Genomic DNA, 18,114 nt, shown 5'->3' on the forward strand with positions numbered 1-18,114 from the left:
TTCTTTTAGACAGACTCTTTTTGGTTCCTGATTCTCTTACCATCTAAGGGCCATTGGGCAAGCAATTTATCTCCTGTAGCCTCAACTTTTTTGGACAGGGGGCATTAATACCTACCTCACTGTGAGAACAAAATGGCAAAATAGCCAGTAAAGTGGCTGACAAATAGAACATGCACACATATATTCATTCCTGTCCCTCAAATAGTCTGTGACCTCACCTCCTTTTAAAGATTTGTTTTCAGAACTCTACACACATATGTGCTCGACACAATATGTTAAAATACTTCTAATAAAAGAACTTCAGCACTTTTAATGAGAAAACAATCAGGAAATATATTTTTTTAAATAGTTTCCTGACTAGGGTTTCAAATATCAGGGTTTCCTCCTGGTGCGTCAGTATTCTCCGATTCTACAATCTGCAAAAATTGCACCCCATCTACATAGTTCATCCTGTAAATATATTAATATGATGCCGCCGGCTCGGCTTTTCCAAATTTGAAATTAGAGAAGCAACAATAACAAAGAGCGATTTTCAAGATAGCGACATTTTATGAAATGTACAGAAATGACCATGACATTATTTACTAAAGACTTCTAAGTGGGCACCTATTTTGGATTGATATTTTTGTCAAATAATTTAAACAGATTGTGGCTTTGGGTACCACCTAACTATTTGGTGGGTACACTGGATTGATCCCCAGTCAACTTATACCTAGATTATTAAGATATACTCTTATTAGTTTCCATCCCTTTCTCCAAGTACTTTTCAAAATCGTCTCTCCTTAGAGGATGGTAATACAATTGTCCTCCCTCTTAAATTGTCTTGTCTCTTTGATTTTGAAAATCACCACATAAATCATAATCACAAAGGTTGAACACAGTTAAATCTTTCTTTATTAATATGATGTATCTTTTAACTACGCTCTTCTAAAGAAATTAGCCCATCTACATTAGTGCAGCTTACTGAAATTATCCTCAATATATATTATCGTTTTTTAAACATAAGGCATAAGTTCTAAAAAGGCAATGATAGCATTTAACACTTTGAGTGAATATGATCTCCTATTGATTCTAATGATGGTGATTCCTTTGATGAAGGTATTAAACATGGGCCACATGTAAAGTAGAAACAAACCTCCAAGATAAGTGAGTGATGCATTCTTTCTGTGGTCAGAAAAAGCAACACCCCCCAATGCTACAAACTGGACAGATCCCTAATTTTTAGTCCTGTTTGTGGGACCACCTTACTAGTGACGTTGGAATAAAGAATATCAGGGCAATGTACAATCATTACCTGTTTATACTGAAAGCTGTTTTGGTCACAGTAAGAAGCAAGAGATGTTTCTTTGACTGGATCATAAGGACATGTCTGAGCCTGTCTTCATTGGAAGACATATGACGTATCTTCTGTATACGGGAAACAATAAAATATTTACATGTTTTTTAAAAAGGTCTTTCAATTAAAAGACAAAAGTCTTCCAATATTTCTTTATTTGCGGCAACCTCCTTGGGTTTTTGTGAATTTTTTAAAATTACAGCTAATTTTAATTCCTTGCCAGATGCTTAAAGTAATGGCACAATCTACCACTTTTCACAATCTAAGGTATTAGAATTCTGGGATTCAAATTATACATTCACAAAAATACAACCTTGCTTAAGCAAATAAGGAAATTATTGAATTGTTAATGGAAAACCCCTGAGGCATAAGTGGGTTCCGGTAGGGCTTGGTCCAGAGGCTCATACAGTTACCACAGAGGTGAGGCTGTCTCCATCTTGCCACCCCTCTCTCCTTCATGTTGGCTTTATGCTCAGATTTCACACCATGGCTCACCGAGAGCTCTAGACTTAAATATCCCCAAAGTTCAAACCGAGTGAAAAGGCAAAAAGACTCTTCTTGCCTATCCATTATAAATCCCAAGTTTAACACTGATTTTCCTCGTTTGAATCCCATGCCCATCTTTGACTATCACCACAATTAGGGGAATATGATGCCCCCAGTTGGCCAAGACCACTTCAATGCCTACTGCCTTCCAGATCCGGTTATGGAAGAAAGATTTATCTAAACATGTAGTCTGAAAGTAGGTCCTTGTCCTCCTAAGGAAAATCAGGATGTGGTTGCCAAAAGAAAGAGAAAAGCACATCGGATTACAATATCACAAAAGAGCAGGTATCTTATTCACTAATATCCACCCAGACTCCACAGCACAGTCTGGCACGGGTTCATGGTCCTAATGTGTCGCCGCCATTCTAGATAGTCATGTATCACAATGGTATGTGAATCAGACAGAGCTTAACTTTGGTGTATTCACTCAGATAACAAGTATAAAATGCCTAGATTTGAATGAGGCAACTATAGAATATTTTAATAATAATTTATTACACGGGCTATACTAGTGGAATGAACGAGACAAAGTGATATGGAGGGTAACTCCTTACATAGCTTATGGCATAAGAGTAAGTGCCTTGGGAGGGGAGGATGTGAAATTCAGTCAGGCGCCGTCATAGGTTGCATGGAGTTTTACCAGGTCACATCAATGGTAAGATAACCAGGAATATAAAAGGACGGCACACTGCGTAGTTAGCGGAATACCTACAAACAATGGTACGATTTTCTTATCTTTACTCATCACTTCTCTGAAATCTTTCCTATATCTTAATCATCTAAAGTGGGGATGGCCTTGAATGCCTTATTAAGCACCAGGACTTTTCTCAGTAGGCAAACAGGGACCCGAAAGAATTGAAAAAGCACCAAAATATAATCTGGCTCTGACCTCATGTGAAAAAAAAAATGAACTATGAGAGAGGAGAAGAGAGGGAGAGAGAGAGGGAAGGAGGGAGGAAATAAAGTTTTCAAAAGAAGTGGTGAGAGCGGGGTAAGTAAATTAGAAATGAATATTGAAGGACTAGTGTTTTCACGTAAGTATCTTATTTTTCTTTTATGCCTTTATTTCCAAGATAGTAACTGTTCCTTAAAAAAAAAAAAAAACAATTAGAGGGGAGCCTGGGTGGCTCAGTCAGTTGGGCGGCCGACTACGGCTCAGGTCATGATCTCGTGGTCTGTGAGTTCGAGCCCCACATCGGGCTCTGTGCTGACAGCTCAGATCCTGGAGCCTGCTTCCGATTCTGTGCCTCCCTCTCTCTCTGCCCCTTCCCTGTTTGGTCTCTGTCTCTCTCTCTCTCAAAAATAATAAACATTAAAAAAAAATTTTTAATTAGAGGATTATATATAATAAATGTTGAAAGCCCTGTCCCAATACCAGTCCACAAGCTGTTATTGGTAATATCATGGCATGCATTCCAAGCTATATGCACAGATGCTTCCTCCCTCTCTCCCTTCTTTCTTTCCTTCCTTTCTCTCTCTTTCTCTCAACAGAAATGGTGTCATCCTCTAGGTGCTATTTTGTAACTAGCCTTTTTCTTTCGATGATACATCCTGAACAACCTTCCATATAACACAGACAACCTTGTATATCTTTATCTGTATCTATATGTATCTGTATATATATATTTAGATATATATAGATATACAGATATTACTATATAGATATATAGATATACACAGGTTTTTTTCCTAAGGTCTACACAGAATGCCATATCTTGGTTTTACTCTTACGTGTAGCCATTTTCTTCGTGATGGGTGTTTAAATGGCCTCAAATTTTTCCCTTCAAAAAAAAAAAACGCTGCAATAAACATACTATACATCTTACCTAATCACGTAGGATTTCTGTAGTACAGATTCTAAGAAGTGAAATGTTGGATTGAAGGAAGTGTGCTTCAGAAATACACTACCAAAATGCCTTTGAAAATTTTATACCAACTTCTAGTCCCAGCAGTGCTGTTTGAGAGTACTTGTCTCCATAGAGTCTTAAGAGTCTTGTGTTGGCCTAGTCTTGTAAAATGTTGCCAATGTTATTGGAGAAGAAGAAATCAAATTTTTAGTTTGATTTACAATTCCCGATCATCTGTTTCATCTGGTCCTCGCTACAGCCGTGTGAAGTATGTATTATCATCACCCTCAACTTACAGATTTGGGGACAAGATTCGAAGGCATTTTTACTTTGGTTTCAGGTCAAAGCGTCTTGATTTGATGGCTCCTATTGTTCAAAGGCTGGCGTAGCCACTGCCCAAAATAAATCCACAATTGTTGGGGTGGGTCATAAGAGAAGGCCAGTTTCAGTCAAAAACTATTTTCATCGGTCGTCAAATTTTTACCTAGCTCTACACAATCTGCTGTGACTGATCCGACTGAGGTAAGAAAGCATTATTCTAATTTTGTATTTGGGTCTTCTTTACAACTCTGAATAACTTGTGAGGCATACTGAGACAATTCTCTTGTGAGCCTAGGTGGGAAGAAGCCAGCTGTTGAGTTTTACCTCCCTCACAGGAGGTCCCTGAATATTAATGAGGCCATCACTAGTATTTTCATATTTTTTTAGCAACTTGCAGAGTAATACCAATTAGAATAAATGTGTCAAGTGAACAGGTTAGATTAAAACACAACTAAAGGACTCAGGTTCTCCTAAGGAAATTGACACACACCTTGTGTAATTCCTGGGGTCCAGATTAAAAGAACAATGGTTTTCTCAGGCATTCCACCTGCCCATGTTCCCAGATGTCATCCTCCTGCCCCACAGTGCATTAGGTATGCCTTAATTGCCAATTAAAACATATGCCATATTTAGATAAGCGCAATAACAATCCTTTCAAAAATCTAATGCAGAGATTCTCTTTTGACTCCGGTTGGTAGTTACTGAAAACCATTTCTGGATTGCAGGAGAATATGCCCAATGATTTAATTCCTCCTGCTTGGGTAGCAGACAATGACCATTTCCTGAATGTGACCATAATCCAATCACTGAGCGACTATTTAGGCATGGCCAATACGTAACACAATACCTATCACATATTATACGATCGATATATATATCAACTCACCTTCCACGTGCTTTGCTTTTGTTCCAGAAAGCAAGCACAAAAAATAAATGGATCTTTGAAACCTAGCTATGTTTTTATCTTTACATCTTATCTAACCTCATATGGTTAGGGCAGTCTGTAGAACAATTGTTCTAAACTTTTACCTACCACTGCCAACACTATAACAAAAATAAGAAGATCCAGCTTCCAAGATTCGCCAACCCTCCCCTTTATTTTTCTGATAAATAGATTCATTGTATTTTCTAATAATAAGATAATACATGCTCATTGGACTAAACACAGAAAACCTAGGCAAGTAATAGAATTCAGTAAAACCTTCACATAACACCACTACATAAAGGAAATCACCAGGAACATTATAGAGTGTACCATTCTCATTTTCTAAACGGGAATCAAGCTCCCTCTATTTGCTTCTTTCTTCTATGATATATATTTTTCCATGTCTATGACATTATTATTACTGTTTACATATTATTTAATTGAAACATATTGTGCCAATTCTTTATCAAAGTACATTCATTCCTATTTTTGATGTGAAAAACTAAGTTTGATAAATATTCTTGTGCCTTTATTTTTGTTCACTTAGCCATTTACTTCTAGTTGAACCACGAGATCATGACCTAAGCCAAAGTCGGACGCTTAACCGACTGAGTCACCCAGGCACCCCTAGTTGAATTTTTGTAAGTAGAATCGCATGATCACATATTGGTATGTTTTAAATTTGATGCATAACACCAAACTGTCCTTGAGAGAGGTTGTACCCATTTGCATGTCCATCAAATTACAGTGAATATTTGCTCATACACAGATTATTGTCCTGTTTTCCATCTTTGCTAATGTGGTTAGTAAATGCTATATTTTGTTTTTAAATTTTCACTTATTTGAGGGGCGTCTGGGTGTCTCAGTCAATTAAGCATCAACTTCTGCTCACGTCATGATCTCACTGCTCATGGGTTTGAGCCTGCATAGGACTCTGTGCTGACAGCTCAGGGTCTGGAGCCTGCTTCGGATTCTGTGTCTCCCTCTCTCCCTGCCCCTTCCCTGCTCACACACTCTGTCTCTCTATCTCTCAAAAATAAATAAACATTAAAAAAATTTTCACTTATTTGATTAGTTTTATGTATCAGCACATTCAACTCCTTACGTTTTTCTATTGTGGTATACATGTTTCTTATATGAGCTATTTTTAACCTTAAAGAGCATAGGCATAATGTTGAGTGTTCACCAGTTTGTTGTTTTAATATTGAGTGATTTTTGTCAAAGCAAAAACTTTTTGTTTTAATTCTTATGTGGTCAAATCTCTCAGTTATTTACCTTAAAGTTCCTAGAGTGAGTATCATTGTAAAATTTCTTCCAGCTCAGAGCAACTGTATTTAATTTTTAGAATTTTTGTCTACTTTATCTATTTAATTTATCTGAAATATATTACAGTATAGAATGTAACTGGGGAATGATTTTTTTTTCCAAATGCTTAGCCATTCACTCCAACATCAGTTATTGTATAATCCATCACTTTCAAATTAATTTTAGTGGCTCATTTATCACATATACATTTTATATGTACTTGCCCTAGCAATCTGGCATTTTCAAAAGCAATGAATTGACTTATTTTAGAAAGAGAACATAGACACACTCTAATTCCTCAATTTAAAAAAAATGCATATAGCAGTGTGATCAAAGCATGGAACAGTTGGGATTATGGGTGATTTTCTTTGAGGTCATTGTTACATATAAATTTTATTACCTTGTGAATAACATTCAAGTCTGAGCTGTTAACTTACTGGGTGGATTATGGTGCCCCTTACCAACACCGGGAATATAGGAAAGGAGATTAGATGGAGGGGTGATGGTATATAAAGTGTGGGCATTCTTTGAGCATCCAAGTAGTTGCAGCTGTGCATATAAGTCTGGCACTTAAATGCACAGGGGAAAGATCATGGAGAAAAACCAAGGCTATAAACATAATCTGGGTGTCTGCTGATGTTCGAGGAAAACAAACATGGATAAGACCATGTGAAGAAACTGTGGAGAGCACAGCAGAGCTTCTTAATTCTGGAGACTTATTCAGATATATCTGGGGATTTTTTTTGCGTGTGTAAAAAGTAAATATCCAGACATTCTAAATCAGAATTTCTAGGTAGAACCCTGACATTTGTATTTCTATAAAATTCCATAGGTGATCTTGATTGCAGATAAGATTGAGAATCACTGATATAAAGAAAAGTTTAGAGAAAATAACCTTGATTAACATAAAATTTGAAAGCAGAGATGAAGTAATAAAACACATTCTAGGAAAAGAAAAAAATATATATATGAAGACCCTGTGTGTAAAAGAGCTTGTCATGGTGTGTAAATTGAATAAAAGCAGTTGTTTAAACATGAGTAACAGCAGACTGCTGTAATTTATTAAGCAGTTACATTAAGCCAAATACTATATATCTATATGTATCTATTTAGATATTTAGATCTAAATAGATACGTACGTAGCTATATAAATGGATAAATATGGACATACAATTTTTACAATAATCCAGGGAGTTAGATGTAATTGTAACCATTTACAGAAGAATAAATTGAAGCACAAAGAGATTAAACAACCTGACCAAAGTCATTCAATTAATAAGTGATGAAGACAAAATATAAAACCAGGGGCATCTGGGTTAGCTCAGTCGGTTAAGCATCCGACTCTTGATTTTGGCTTAGGTGATGATTTCACTGTTTGTGAGACTGAGCCATTGAGCCTGCTTAAGATTCTCTCCCTCCTTCTTTCTCTGCCCCTCCCCCACTTGCTCATGCTCTCTCGCTTTCAAAAAATATAAATTAATTAATAAATAAATTAATTAAAACTATATAAAACTAATGCCATGTTCTTAAGTACTAGGGTATTGTTTTAAAAACTGTACACCAGCAGTGTTATAGATGGAAGTAGGAACCAACCTGAAAGCAGAGAAACCCAGTAATTGAGGTAAGAATTGAGGGCCCATTACCTTTCCTGTCTTTCAGAGACTTTGACTGCAATGTTACATCTACTCAATGAATCCTCTGTGGCTCTTACCTTAGTTATTGTATTTTCTATTCATTTTTTTCCCTTCCATTTCCTTCTGCTATGTTTTCCAGTCCACTAATTCTCCTTCTAGCTGAATCTGCTGTTAAATCCATCTATTGAATTCTTTACTTTTGAGTTCTAGCATGTCCATGTTTCTTTTTATAAAAAATATTTTCCCATTCTCTGCTGAAATTTTTAATCTTTTCTTATTTCTTTGAACATAGTAAAAGTTATTTTAAACTTTGTGTCTGATGCTTGAGTATCCAGAGCTCTCCTGAATCTTTTCCTGTTGTCTGTTTTTCTTTATTGGTTTTCATTCCTGTTATCATGTCTCTTAATGTCCCCAGTTAGTGTTTATTGATGATAGCAATTACATCCACAAAATTGTTTGTAGAAATAATTTGAGCCCTAAGATGATATCATCTTTCATGATTGGATTTACATTTTGTTTGCAGAGCACTTGCAGGCACAAGAAATTTCCTCAATTCAATCTCAGTAATGGAAGTGACTTAAAGCTGAACTGTTGTCTCTTCCACTTCACACTTACTTCCATTGTTTAGTTTTTAGGGCCCTGACACAAAGCAAGAGGCTTCTCTCTGTTCCTATGGCTCACCGACTGGCAGAGTTTTTGTTCACCTTCTCAAACTCTCAGCTGACTTCTCAGGTATGAGCAAATGTCCTCAGGAGAAAAGAAGACACAAACCCTAGGCTCATTCTCTAAACCTCTGTCCTAGGTAATTCTTCACCATCTCATGACTACTTCAAAAATTTGCTTCTAAAAGAGGGAATCAAAAAATAAACAAAATGAAACAAATGCAAGGATTAAAAGATATAGTAGAGACAAAATAATATAGAAAATTACTGAGGTAGGGAAGGAAAAGTACTTTGTCTGGCTTAATCAGAAAAGGTATCTTGGTAGAACTGGCAGCTAAAATGAGGTCATAATGGTGATAAGAAAGAAATCACTTGCAGATCTAAGGGGAGATAATTCTGAAAAAAAGATGGGGATGAGCTTGCATGTGTAAGACACAGAAGACCAGAAGGCTGAAAAATCAAGTACCATGGCACAGTGAAGAGAAGCAGTATTGTAGAGGTAGAAAAGGACATGACCAAACAAATTAGGAGTTCATTTATTCTGGTCTCTGTTGGGGAAATACCAAAAGATACTAAGCTAGAGATTTATGCCTCAGAAAGATTGCTTGGGCAGTAGTGTGAGGATTGGTGTGAAAGGTCAAGAGCGGGGCCAAGAAGTCGGAGAAGGGGATGCCTCAGAAGTCCACTGAGTGATTGTGTGCTTTGGACAATGGGGCAGCAGTGCAAGTGGTGATAAGTGAGAGGACTCAGGATATGTTGTATCTCCCTTTTGAGATTTCTGCTTGTTCTCTAGTTCTGTTTGCTTGGGCATGAATTCACCATTTTTTATTTGGCTCAGACCTGCTCAGTAAAGTAGCTTGACTTCTGTCTTCACGAAACTCAGCAGGGACAATGTTCCCATTATAAGGAAATAAATAAATAATAAGGCTAAAACAGATGCGACCAGGCACTGTTTTATGTGTGTCACATGTACCAACTCAATCTTCTCAATTATTCTATGAAGAAAGAACTTACATCATTATCCCCACTTTAAAGATAAGAAAACAGGAACAAGGACGAAACAATTTGCCCCAGGTCACATGGCCAGTGAAGGGATATTTGCTGGCTGCTGTGGTTGTTATTTTACTTCACCTTGTTCATTTCCTTTTTTCTTGTAACATCACCCTGATTTCCTTCTGAGAATTCACTCATTCCTCCACTAAGACTATTCCATTTCTATGATGCTGACTACCGTACAGGTCCAGGGGAGGTCATGTGACTCAAACCTAGCCAATCAGCACTGTCTTCCACTAGATAGAGGTAATGGATCAAGAATGAATTAATCAGAAGCAATGACAATGTTGACTGTGAAGTTAGAGGTCTGGAATCCTTGTCGCCACCATGAGGTGAGAGCTTTCTAAGTCTGATGTCAGCATAGAGTGAAACTAACAGAAAGAAATTGGATTCCAGACACAGTGTTTAAGCACCTGGGGTCTTGGACTATTTCAGCTTTACAGTTACGTCACCCATTAAATTTCCTATTTGGCTAGGGAAATTCGAGTTAGCTTTTTCTGTCACTTACAACAGAAAAAGACTTAAAACAGGAACACCCATCATTTGAGGATCCCTGCACAATATAGAGAATCTGCAAGTAGGGAAACTTGCACTTTTAGGAAAGGTCTATATATCTCCAGAGCACTCAAACTCTTGCTGCACCTCAAAAAGTTGCTTTTTCTTTCATTAGTGAGACAGGTAGAATAACAAATAGAATTCTCAATAGCCTTAAGCTAACACTTTTGCACTTTAGACTTCCAAAAGAAAATATTTCAATTTCACTTTAGTTCCCGGTCATAAATCCTACGTTTGCTTCCATGCCTTTGTGAAAGTCTTGTAAATTGTGGAGGGCAAGTGTTGGTCCATACTATTGGGTTTGGGTTTTCCCACCCCACCCCTTCCAGAGGAAGTTACCTATGCATGCTATTAGAAATGTTTCCATAGAGGGAAAGGAAGAACTCCTGGCCAAGATCCAATTTTCGGTTAGAAAAAAAATGGGAGGCGGGGTCTCTTTTTCTGCCTATAGCAGTCTCAACTCGTAACAGACAGGCAGCGCATATAGAGACCCTACAAGGCAACATGGTGCAAAGAAACAAGAGTTTCAGGGCCTTTTGTAGTGGGGCATGGAGATTTATGTGAGTTCTATTTAGGAAGGAGCAGAACCCTAATTATAAGGGTATGAAAGCAGAAAATTTTGAGTGTTTGTTGAGACCTTGCCCAGAGGAAAAGGAGGCCTGCAGGGGCCAAGAGTGGGGCAATGAAGAGTAGAAAAAAGGAAAATTCCTGGCTTATTTCCATCCAAAGACCTGACATCTATGTGAGTTTGTACTTGGGGCTGAGATGCTACCTGTATGCCACTGCCTCCATTTCAACCCAGAAACTACTGTCACATTGCCTTGACACTAATACCCTGGCCCGAGTCCTAACTCGGATTTTCTATCTACTCCTGCTTCTACATGGATGAGATAATCTCCAAACACCATCTTTCGCTGCTAAGATCTTCCAGCTTTGCGCTTCTGTAGTCCACTCCTTATCCAAGAGTGTAAATCTTTTGTCACTCCTCTGCATGACACTCTCCAATGGCTTTTCATTGCAAATAAAGTATAATGAATTGAATGGTGCCCCTCCACTGAATATGTCCACTGGGAACCTGTGATTTTGAACTTATTCGGAAGAAAACTCTTTGCAAATGTAACTAAGTGAAGGATCTTGAGATGAGATCTCCCTAGATTATCCGAATGGGCCACAAATCCAATGATGAGTGTCCTAGAAGAAGAGACGACGTAAGGAAAAGAGAAGATACACAGAAAGTATTTTGTGAAAACAGAGGCAGAGATGAGAGTAATGTATGTACAAACCAAGGAACACCAAGGATTACCAAAAGCCACCAGGAACTAGAAGAGAGGCATGGAATGGATTTTCCTTCAGAGCTTCCAGAAGGAATTAACCCTGTCAATGCCTTGATTTCAGACTTTCAGCCTCTAGAACTGTGAGAGAATAGATTTCTGGTGTTTTTTACCATCCAGTATGGTAATTTGTTGGCAGCCCTAGGAAAATTAAACATTGAGTATAACCAATATTTCCCTAAATGGTTAGGAGACTCTATACCTGGGCTCCTGCATACCACTCAGACTTAACCTTTTACTACTCTCCACCTCACTAGGAGCCTCTCCTCACATTCCCCCCTCTGTTTCTTCAACCCTCCAGCATTTCCCTCCCTGGGGCCTTTGCCTGTTGCCATTGTCTGCTTGGAAATCTCCTCTCCACCCCTATTCTCATAGATAGCTCCTCTTTGTGTGTGAGACCCTCCTGAATCTCTCTAACCAAACTACTTATCACCTCCCCGACCCATTTCTTTTTTTTTTCCATTTCTTTCCTTCTTTCCATATCACAACATTTCTTTCCTTTATAGACTCATCACGAATGATTAACACCTTTGTGTACTTACTAGATTGTGAGCTCAACGAGAGCAGAGGTTTTGTCCACTCATTTATTCAAAAATTATTAAATGAACATCTATTATGTACAGACAGCATTCTAGGTATTTGGGAGATGTCATGAACCAAACAAAAGCAGTCTCTGCTTTTTTTTTTTTTTTTTTTAGTACACTCTACACCCACATGGGGCTTGAACTAACAACCCTTAGATCAAGAATCATACACTCTACCAACTAAGCCAGTCAGGCACCCCAGTCTCTGCTCTTATGAACTTACCTTTTAGCTTATTTTCTGAGGCTGTCTCCCCATATCTGAAGCATTCCCTGCTATTTACTGGTCATTTAATGTTAATTGCTAATTGAACAACAGATGAAAACTGTAAGTTTTAGTCGCTAATTCTCTGCCTTTTCCCATCAAAGCTTGGCTCTACCTATTAAAGGATTTAATAAATCCAGACAATTTTAGAGACCTCAGACGTGCCATTTACAAGATATTTTTCTTATAAAGACATTGGAATTCCTTCATCAGTCTTGTCTCATCCCCAGGTTTTTGCCATTTCTACTAGTATGACTGGAAGTAAGATTTCCTCTTAGAACATGTGTGGGGAAACCAAACAAAAGATCAAGCCACCCTGGACTTTTGCAAGGCTTTGCCAAAGATGGCAGACCCCAGGGCACTTGGCTCAATTAACCACTGCCATGTCTAAAGGTCAGCCTCTGGGACTGTTTAATTGTGGCCATTAAAGTGTTAGAGCAGCTGCTTCATAGCAGTAATTTGGAGCCCAGGAGAAACCAAAGGCAGCAACACACCAGGTCATTTGAAAAAAAGGCCGCCTGGGCTCCACATACAGCCTGATAACAGATGGGGATTTCCAGAAGTACTTAACCTGGCTTAGAGGTCGTGGCCTAACTAAAAGTAGGTCTCCCCTCATTCCAAAGTGAAATCATAAAGTGGTTCTTCGTCTTCCCCCTCCCCTGCCCATCAATTCAGGTCCTCCACATTTTTCATCCTTGACTCAGAATTCCAGAAACCACCTTACCCAATTCATCAATTAATGAACAAACAGGCATTAACTTAGCACCTGTTATATGCAAAGCAATGGCAATGGTCCTACCACATTTCTACCTCTTTCAGCTCTTTGCACCCCAGCCCCACTCAGGTCTTCACCCTGAAGACATGACTAGCTCACCATGGGCATACTTTCCTGCTCAGCCTAGATATGGGCTCAAAATGTTTATTAACCCAGCTCTCCAGGCATTCGCTACCCATTGCTCAGGCCTGGCCCTGAGACAATCTTTTTGCTATCTCCGAATTCCTGTCCAATCTCCTTCTTTGACTAATTAGTTTCAATGACTTGTTAAGGCTACACGGCCGGTTTGTGGTAGACTTGGAACCAAGGTACCCTGTCTTCTTGTCCAGGGCTATTTATGGTTCTCAGTATAAACAAAGGTAAATATCAACTCAAAGCTAACTAGATTTGTTAGCCACAACAGAAATATGACCTATGTTAATAAGAAGTGCAAAATAAAATAATATATATCATTATATTGTGAAATTTGGGATATCATGTTACATATTACCTGTGTAATAGACATATATTATCACAGTTATCATTTTAGACTGTCATATTAATTTTGTATAGAATCTCCATATGATAAGTAATATCCTCCCTATTTCACAGATGAGGAAACTGAACTCCAGAGAGTTTAAGCAACTTCCTGAAAGCTGCTAGATAATAAAGGTGGAGCTGGATCTGGACTCCGGGAGATTCACCTCCTCCCAATATGCCTTGCTTCCTGTTCACACAGCCACATTGTTGGAAGAGAATTCCCATAATTCTACACATCTGGTGAGCAGAGACACCACCCACCTTTTGTTCTCAACAATCTTTTTAAGAATGTGTCTAGAGTGAACACCCCTACAGAGTAGAACTGGTTTCTCTCTGCAGAGAAGAAGACACATTTGTTTGCTGCCCAGTATAATAAAGATAATATCTTCCTCCATGGCCAAATTTGGACAGGTTTGCTCACAACCCATGAGAGAAGATTCGAATTTTCTAAGCTCAGGGTTCTGCAGATGTAACTCAGACCCACCGCCTGCGCATTGCCCCATGGGACCTGGGGACAAGGGGTAGCAGGGCAACATAACACTTAAGCTGCCTGCTCTTCCATAAGTAATAAAGTCGTTCGTCTCTCAGTCAGGAATCATGAGTCTCATGACAGCTTGCAAGTAGGGTAGAATCTCAGACCCTTCACAATTCTTAACAACCACAAGTCCAGCAGAATGAAAGATCACAGGACGTTGGGTTGCTTCTGGCTGCCTACTCCATTGGGACCCCATATTGTTCGCTCATCCCCTTTCACCTAAGGTTAATCACCTAGGGTCCCCATCCCCCAGTGACTGAATAAATATGCCTGAAGGTTAGTCTGAAGTAATACCAATTGTTATTTTCTTTTCCTCTCACAGATAAAAGTAGTAGTATTTTCATAGTGTCTTAACCTTATGTATTAGAGATGTAGCTGTTTCAGGTACCATGGGAAGCCAGAAGTAATAGCTGTTATTAACAAGAGAGGCTTCCCCCTGTGTGAATTAAATCAGAGCATATCTGGAGTGTACTGTTCCTTCCCATCTGGCCAGCCCTGCCCACCCCTTCAGAGAGGTCAAGGATTAACACTGTTCATCCAGGCCTCTCAGGCCAGCCCCATTCATCCTTCCATGCCCTGGAATGAGTTCTTAGCTTTGCCTTGACTGGAGAGACCTCTTCATGAGTGCTTATTGTCAGAATAAATACATGAATGGCCCCATTCTGATTTCTCTTTTCTCAGGTCATATGAGTCATTAGATCAAATCATATAATAGCACGGAGAATTTCCGAAAATGTTCCATGAGGCTGATTTACAAGATAAGCTGTTGGAGGAAATTAAATCCACACCTCCCAGGTATACCTTCCTGCATGAAGTAGGAGACAGGACCTCAGGCTCATGGCAAAGTATTTGGCCAGTGGGTTGGGCCAGACATGCCATCCCTTTCCTCCAGCAAGGAGGTAGCAGTGGAGGGGAGGAAAGAACGAAGGCAATGATGACTGAGATGGAAAGGGAACCAAGTAGGTGAGAGCGTGGAAGACGGTTTCAGTAGTTATCATGAGATATGAGATATCCTGAGCGTCTGTTGTCTAGAAAGCATTTCTCAGAAACTCTGAGAAAGATGTGTAAGATGCCTATGTCATTCCCTTTGAGAAAATTAGTTACAGTCCATATTCACCTTCAAAGTTTAGAGTGAGCTTTGTGTTTTTGTTTAATATGCTTCTGCTCAGACCCCAGCCCCACAGAGCCCCAGCCTATCTCTTACACTGAATTAAGGACATGCAGCACTTTGTCACTCCTTCCTAGCAATGACTCATTTCTTAGGTTGCTTTACTTTTCCTACAATTTTTATCGACCTGGTGAGCAGAGTGGACATCAGAGAAATGAGAACTAGAAACTTTTTTTTTTTGCTGTGATGAGGAAAAATATAAACACATGAAAAAAAAAAAAAAGGAAAGGAACTGGAGGAATTAAAAAAGAAAGGCACCCCCTGAGGATCCTGGTAACAACCACATAAGGGAACTATGTTAGCCCCCCTCTACCTATGAAGCTAAAACAAAGTTTAGGAATCTTGTTCAAGTGTATAAGAGTAAACCAGCGGCTATAGCAACCTCAACATTTCTGCTGCCTAATCCATGAAAACTTCCCTTTTATCTCATGTGACATTCTAATTTAGTTTGGCCATGGATGAGGGTTAAGAGGTGATCATTGGTCAGGATCTAATCGTGTGACCACACATAGTGCAAAGGAGACTGGGAAATGTAATCTGGCCATGTGTCTAGGAAAAGGACAAGATGGATATTGAGAAGTCCCGGCAGGCTCTTTCGCTAAGGTAAAACAATTAGTGAGTAGCCAGCTTTCCTATCTATAGGTCTCAGCTAAAGTGCTATATCATTTCGTATTCTGAAGCTTTATTTACTTTTTTTGATTAGGACAGATCACCTTACACTTGTCACCTTATACTTCTTTAGTGCCCTTTTCATAGACCTCCCCCCTCCCCCATTTAAAATGTCAACTTCAGAACTTTTTATTCATGGCATGAGCCTTATCAGAATTTTGGTTCCCATTTGCCTTGCCTGTAGTAAGATTTGATACTGATTGAAGGGAAAACAGTGAAAATAAAGGTTCACACCTTTATCATCTCCCTGCAATAAAGAACTGGGGTGGGGAGGGCAGGGATGGTGGGTGCTGAAGGTCTCAGCGAGAACAAACCCCCTACCTGAAGGAGAACCGGGGCCAGAGAAGAAAGGGGAAAACCAAGAAGACGGTCTTCAGAAGCTTTTCCAGAAACTTGTGCCCAAGGATTTGCCCAGAAATATTGTATAATTGCTCAAGTGGCTTTTGTCAAGCACTTTGCTAAAAATGTTCCCATTTTTGTATGCAAATACTTTTCCTTTTCTACATCTGAAAGCCACATGTGATTTTCAATCAGCCAGCACAAACAGACTGACAGACAACATCCCTCAGGAAATGCTTGATATGCCATCAGGTTTCAACACTCTTCTCCTTCCCCCCTCTGGAGCAAGCCTATAATTCTGCATTTGTGTAAATACATATGTGTGGCATATTTATTCACATGCTGCTGGGTAGAGCAAATGACTCTGCATTCTTTCCTGGTTATGCAGTCAAGAAGTGACTGCATGTTCCCCGCATGCTGTTCAAGCCCACGATGGGGAGTCCACAGGTGCTCACAAAATAGGCTAGAGCTTGCTGTGCAAGGACCACAGACCTTTTCTGGCCACCTATCCCCACCCGCAAGAAGACTTGGGGTAGATTCTTCCTCCTCCATGTTCCCTGCTCGGTGCTCCCATAGTTCTGAATACAGAGCTTTTGATGTTCCCCATACCGTAAAGGCTTGTTTACATCTGTTCTCAAGTTTATGGGCAATCCGTCCATTTTATAACCTAGTAGAGACCATTACATATAATAATTCTGTAAAATCTTATTGATAAATGAGTGCATGGATAAAGAAAAACTTAGACCCCGAAACAGTTTGCCTCAACAATTCAGGGCCCTAAAAATTTGGCATCAAATGATTACTAAGTGTTCTGGTTCCACCTAAAACCTTAAGCATTTGTTAAACCTATGTAGTTACCGTAATGCTTTTCTGCTTTAATCCTAGTTAGAAATTTAAATGTAATTCTTTAGGTTGTAAACTGCCTTTTCTGAGTGCATCTGATGTTCCACATAAGCACTGTTCCTCTCGAATTGCGTGTATTGGGGCGCCTGGGTGGCTCAGTCGGTCGAGCGTCCGACTTCAGCTCAGGTCATGATCTGGCGTTCTGTGAGCTCGAGCCCCGCGTCAGGCTCTGTGCTGACAGCTCAGAGCCTGGAGCCTGCTTCTGCTTCTGTGTCTCCCTCTCTCTCTGCCCCTAACCCACTCTCATTCTGTCTCTGTCTCTCTCAAAAATAAATAAACATTAAAAAATTTTTTAATTGCATGTATCAATTTATGGAATCTTCACCCTAAAAGTAGGTGCTATTAGTATACTCATTTTGTAGACAGAGAAACAAAGAAAACTGTCACAAAGACGATAAGTAATTGGCCCACAGACCCACAGATGTCAAAGGTCAGGACCAAGACTTGCTCAGGAGGACTGGCTCCCGGTTGAGTTTTTAATCACGATGCTAAACTCATTCATTTAACAACAATTTAATGATATCTAATGATGTGCTCAATTAAAATAACTTCGTGGGCGCATGGGTGGCGCAGTCGGTTAAGCGTCCGACTTCAGCCAGGTCACGATCTTGCGGTCCGTGAGTTCGAGCCCCGCGTCAGGCTCTGGGCTGATGGCTCGGGGCCTGGAGCCTGTTTCCGATTCTGTGTCTCCCTCTCTCTCTGCCCCTCCCCCGTTCATGCTCTGTCTCTCTCTGTCCCAAAAATAAATAAAAACATTGAAAAAAAAATTTAAAAAAAAATAACTTCGAATAATGTGAAGTGATCTGAAGAAAATGGTTTGATATGGTGAGAGAGAGGAACACCAA

At 39.4% G+C, this 18,114-nt stretch overlaps 1 long non-coding RNA gene across 1 annotated transcript in view; it reads left to right on the forward strand.

The window, feature by feature from the left end:
* Window positions 1-17,800, forward strand: part of LOC113600658 (uncharacterized) — a 155,003-nt gene extending 137,203 nt beyond the window's left edge. Inside the window, exons 4-5 of the long non-coding RNA XR_003421764.2 lie at window positions 13,728-13,895; window positions 14,872-17,800. This is a non-coding gene — a long non-coding RNA (uncharacterized LOC113600658). The remainder of the gene's footprint in view (window positions 1-13,727; window positions 13,896-14,871) is intronic.
* Window positions 17,801-18,114: the final 314 nt, after the last annotated feature.

Source organism: Acinonyx jubatus, chromosome F2 (genome assembly GCF_027475565.1).
Source record: "Acinonyx jubatus isolate Ajub_Pintada_27869175 chromosome F2, VMU_Ajub_asm_v1.0, whole genome shotgun sequence".
NCBI lineage: Eukaryota > Metazoa > Chordata > Mammalia > Carnivora > Felidae > Acinonyx > Acinonyx jubatus.